The sequence below is a fragment of the Etheostoma spectabile genome, chromosome 7 (genome assembly GCF_008692095.1).
Source record: "Etheostoma spectabile isolate EspeVRDwgs_2016 chromosome 7, UIUC_Espe_1.0, whole genome shotgun sequence".
Taxonomy (NCBI): Eukaryota; Metazoa; Chordata; class Actinopteri; order Perciformes; family Percidae; genus Etheostoma; species Etheostoma spectabile.
Genome location: NC_045739.1, coordinates 16,584,776 through 16,590,775, shown reverse-complemented (window position 1 = coordinate 16,590,775; position 6,000 = coordinate 16,584,776).

Genomic DNA, 6,000 nt, shown 5'->3' with positions numbered 1-6,000 from the left:
GGGCCATGATGGTTTGGATTTTTTTTCACTTTTAATATAAACCCCTTCATTTCAAATTGCATTTTGCTTACTTGTGTGTCCTTGACTATTGTTTAAATTGGTTTGATGTTACGAAACACTTAAGTGTGACAAACATGCCAGAACAGGAAATGAGGAAGGGGGCAAACACTTTTTCACACCACTGTATATATTTTTTTGATAAACTAGATAGTGTGATGTACGGGTATTGGAAAACAGGGATTATTTTTTTTGATGTCTACAATTTCCACTGTTTTAAGCTCACAAAGCTGGGGATTTCCCATAAAATGGCTTCAAGGAACTTTCAGTTTGTGTTAATTCTAGCAGCTCCTTTGCACAAAAGCGGTGTTGTTTAAAGCACACCTGCTGTCCTAAAGATTTTTAAGAGTTAGCGTTACCAGGAGGTCATACAGTTGCAATGAATGTTTTGCTCAGACATAAAATCCTTACAATAACAAAATATGTTAGCCATGCATTATTGCATTTCAAGTGTTGCATACTTTAACTTAGCCTACTTTGGATGTATCGCAAGCTGAACTGGGTTTCACTGTCACTGTGTCACGAGCCAAAGCATTCGCAAGAGTTTCTTGTAGCAACCAATGTTATTATAACACTAATAATAACTTTGATTTATATAGTGCCCTTTATGAAACCCAAGGTTGCTTTACACAATACGGGGCAAAAAGAAAATGGTAGGCCAACACAAACATGGACTGAAAAGTAATAAAAACTGAGAGCTAAATGGAAGGGCGGGACGTAATTTCATGTAGGCTATTGACGTTACGTACAACCATGTCTCACATTGTAAAGCTAGTAAAATGAAAGGAGGCATATTACATACCTGTCTTGGAGGAAGAGGGCTATGTTCACGTGGGTTTTCGCCGGTTGTCTGTCACTCTCCCTTTTAGCTTTGAGTTGTTCTTCCTTTAATTTTCTTTTTTTATGAGATGGCACTGCCCCCTTATCAATCATAACTATAACAGATACCTTCTCAAATAAAATGAAAATACAGTTAGCCCTTTAAAAAGAAATCTCTGGTTATCTTTTACCTGGCTGGATACTCAAACACAGACTTAAACACCCAAAACTGTGTCCCATCAGAATGTGTTACTGCAGCTCAGGTCTGCCCGCCGTAGAGACTTTGGAAATATCTTCTTCTTTTAGTTAATTGGTTAGTCTTGTTTGCTGTTACAGGTCATTTATGATCATCAGACGGAAAAAGTCGGCTGAGTGGCAGATTCAAGTAACATGTGCATTAAAGGTTCAAAAAGTCAACCAGAGAGCGGGACCTTAAACACTTGTCAACTTCCCAGAAAGCCCTGAACTCTCGCACACTCCACTCCGTTTCTAATAAAGAGATGCATTGTGAGACAATACTGTCAGTCAACAGAACACTGAATAATCAGGCAGATTCTCTGGGCAAATTGACAAGTTTGAGCATGTGCATGTGCAGAGTGTGAACACACTACATACTTAAAGGTGCTCTATAAAGCTGCTTTATTACTCTAATTACACATTCAATTTAATCTTAACGTCACTTACACTCATCAATATTGTTGATGTTGTTTCTTGTGTCATGGCAACCGCACTTTAAAACTTTATTTGACGCCATTTTGCTTAATCAGTCTACCATATTATCATTGTCTATTGTTTGCCTGTATTTCTTGTGTGCTTACTTGTTTGTGTGTTTTTGTTTTTTGCTTTTATTGAAAAAATGCTGCTATGACAACAAAATTTCCCCGTCGTGGGATGAATAAAGTATAATGTAATCTAATCCAATCTAATCTAAGCGAGGTGACGTTACTTCTTATTGACGTTCAAAGTACTTTCAAACAAAACGAGACTAGCTTGCCCCTCCCTCTTCCTCATCCTGTCCCGTCCCTTCTGTGCTTCCGTGCACTAACCCCGCACCCCCAAATCCTTCCTGTCAGTTATTTACAATGTTTGTGGATGCTTCGTGGTGCAGGTGGGCACAGTTTGTTGTTGTTGCCGTTTACAGACCCTGAGCTGTCTACAGAGACTGCGTTTTACAGTGTGTTCTGGGGACAGTCAGCTCATGAATAGTGAAGAGATTTTTGCTGTATGTGACAACAAATGTTGTAGCCTATAACACATGACATCTTTAAAACCTGCTTTAGAAATGAAAAAGTCCAGTGCAGTGTGGTATTGTATGGTAAGTGGCTCCATCTAGGGTACTTAGGAGGTCAACGCAGGTGAAGATTCCCACCAACCTTTTTGTCGTTCTGTCTCTCTGATTGCATTTGGTTGCAGTCCCGCACTCAAACTGTCAGATGACATTAACAAGTTGTAACCCCAGGAATATTTCCTGTCTTCACTGTTCATCCTACATGATGTAAATGCTGCATGACGGCCGTTACAGAGTGTGCATTTTGGGCCCAGCTGAGTCCTTGAGTCCAGCATGAGTTACCTCTCAAATACTTGTTTCTGTAATATTCCACTATGCTACTAGAGGACCTTCTCCCACCTCCCACTAAATTAATTTATTAAGCAAATTTAGATTAAATTACTGTGTTGTGTAAGTGTTAAATTATACTGAATAAAGTATAATTATTCATCAAGATAATTAAAACAGAATATATATATTCTGTGGGGTTTTCTGTAAATAACATCCCAGAGTACGGCCTAAACCTGCTCATTTATGAAAAGCGCAAAGACATAACTATTGTTGTGATTTAGCACTATATTAATAAAATTGAATTGAATTGAACATGGTTAGGGAGTGAGGAGTCGCAGCGTCCGCCCAACCCGGCCCACCTGCTTCTCGTCAGAGTTGTCAGATTTATCTATCATATAATCAATGATATAATAAAACTAGAGAGAGGCAGGGCAGTACAGCCTGACCAGGCTCCTCTCTTTACCCTGTCACTTAGTCATGCTGTAATAGTTTCAGACAGCTGGGGGACTTCCTTTGACACACTGAGCTCCTCTCTCCTCTATCTTTCCGTTTGTGTGCATCCGTGTCCCAGAAATGCTTGTTATTAACCTAGCTCTGGGGAGTAATTCCCCGGAGTCCTTGTGTTCTTCTTCCCCAGCATGTTCCCTCGGATCAGGGAGGCTCCAAAATCATGTTTGCAGAGGTTGCCATGGTCCCGCTACAAGTTCTGCAAAGCCATGTTACATCCTGCTACACTCTGCGGTGCCCTGCCACGTCCTGTTGTGCCTTGTAACGCCGCACAGTGCCCTGCTATGCCATGAACTACTACAAAGAACTGCTACAAACTACTATTTTTTGTGACCGTTATTGCCACTCTTCATTTTAACCCCAACCGGCCCGTCAGACACCGCCTCCTAAGAGCCTGGGTCTGACCGAGGTTTCTGCCTAAAAGGAAGTTTTTCCTCGCCACTGTCGCACTGTTGCTTGCTCTGGAGGAAACTACTAGAACTGTTGGGTCCTTGTAAATGCTGGAGTGTGGTCTAGACCTACTCTATCTGTAAAGTGTCTCGAGATAACTCTTGTTATGAATTGATACTATTAATGCATTGCTGCAGTGTGCTGCTACTAGTTTGCTAGTTTGTGAGAGAAGCCATGCTCAGTGGAGGAAAGATTGCCTGAAACTGACTTTAGAAAGGAAGAAAGTGTGAGAAAATGAAAGAAAGATGGACGAGCATCGGACCTTGTTCCAATTTCCTGAGCAGCCAGTATCGCATCCAACTCTGCTGTCGCTTCACGGATATCTAATTTAATTTGCACACAAACACCTTTACTTCATCTATCTTGACATTTATTCTATTTTCTGCTCCTCCGTTGCCGAGTATCTTGCTGCACAGACACCTCAGAATTAGAGAGGAGATCAACACGTTGATGGAAATGTAATTGAGGAGAGACAGGGACAGAAAGAAGAAGAGAAGAGAAACTTGCACAGTATTTAGTGCAAAAATAACATCACGGAGATAGAAAAGGGATAGGAGGAAATAGGAAAGAGAGGAAATGCATCAATAGTGAGCAAGGGAAGGGCAGAGTGAGATAGAGTAAGTCATAAATGGATGACAAGACTGAAAGCAAAGGAAGAATGAAAGTAAAAAAGACATGGGAGACCCTTTGTTGCTTGGGGTTGTTAACGAAACTTTCCACAGCACAGTTGTGCACCTACAGTAGACTACACTTGGCCTTTCAGTGAGAGGGGTGCTGATCAAGTAAAGAGAGGAGAGCTGCCATTATAAACCAAGACAGATTCTACATCAGAAACAGACCGACATTTCCAGCAATGTATTACCAGCTTATTTAACTGGAGCGTCATTAGGGCAACACGCAGCTTCTAGTTGGAGACATTTTTCAATTTAAAAAGGAACTGCTGATATATCTCATTTTGGACATCTTGGCAAGCTTGATTCTTCTAATTGGATTTTGTGCACTGACTATGTACCAGTACTGTTTGTCATCCACTTTGTAGTAAGTGTGGTTAATATTCATGTGCGTTATCTCTACCTATTACCAATTCTTCTTCTATTCAAATCAATCATATAATACATTTAAAGTGCATTCCAAAACAGGTGTCTATCTTCCCATCCTCAGTTTCACCCGTGTTAAAGTTGCATTATCCACAATTATGTGAAGCAACATGGAACGTTGGCCAGTAGGGGACACTATATGAATGAGAGAACGAGAAAGTACAGTGCAGTACATGAAGGTTAGGTAAAGAATGCTACTGCATGTTTGGACACCCGGTGTGCTGCATTGCACCTGCTGAGCGGTTTCATAACAGTGTATTAGGTTTAATGTATAAAATATTCAGCATTTCTTTGTTAAAGTGCAATGACAACTTGAATTTGATCTAAAACTAAAAAAAAAAAAAATTGAAAAGTATTGAATAATTGTATTAAAGCTGACATCCAGCTTTATGACATTGTTTATTGTTTTCATTGTTTTTATGTATTGAAATACGATTTTACATTTAGATAAAAGGCTAAAGGAAGAATTGATTTACTCATGTTACTCCAGAGTTGAGATTAAGCTAGTTAAAGTTTAGTGAACACACTTTGCACTATACTGTATATAAGACTTACAAAATCGTCTCATACCGGTCTATGCTTCACTCCAAGTACAGAACTTTGACTGATAAAACTTTGAATAAAACTTACAGCCAAAAATAATGCAGAAATAATGCACACACACACAGACACACTCAGACACACACACAGGAACTGAAAAATCTACACATGTTCTAAAACAAAAAAAATTATGTGAAAATGTCAAATATGTTTTGTGATTCATCAATGACAAACAAAGAGAATGTCATATCTTCAGCGCAGAGTTTTTCATGTGGAAAAAAGGCTATTTGGTCACTGATACTTGATCAAAGTGGTGTTCTCCAAATTGGTAATGATTAGGTTTTGTGTGATAGACATCTGATTATGCTGCAGTCAGTCCAAATTTCACTCTTTTATTCTAGTAAGAGCTGTATCAAATTTGCTTTCACTTTTTGTCTAGAAAGCTTGTTCAATGGAAACAGATATTTATGATGATTAATCACAGCTGTGTTTAACAAGTTCAATTGTCCTCCATAGGTGAGGTCTGTGGTCTAGACACAGTATCAAGTGGCAGCTAGATGAAGTAATCAAACTCCTTATGGAATTTTAAAAGTGAAACTTGTACTGCCCTTCCAGGTCCAGGTTCCATCTAGTGGAAATAGCAATACAATCTTTACAGACAGTGTGCAGTGTAGAGTGGAAGTCTCTTACAGAAATTGTAAACAGCTGTGTGAGCGGACCTAGAAGCTCACATAGTGTTTCACATCAGCCGTCCATTCCAAGAAGTTATTGGATAATGAGTAAACATCAGTCCATGTTTATGATTTCACAACCCTCGAGTCAAAGCTGTGTTTTTAATTATTTGTCTCATTTTTACGTAGACCTCTTCTCAGGATTGTGTGGACGTGTACAGACTGATTGACAGCAGTCTCCCTTTTCTATTAAACGTGTTAGGTTGTTAAGTACATTACCTGGGTACTTTCCAGCATAACT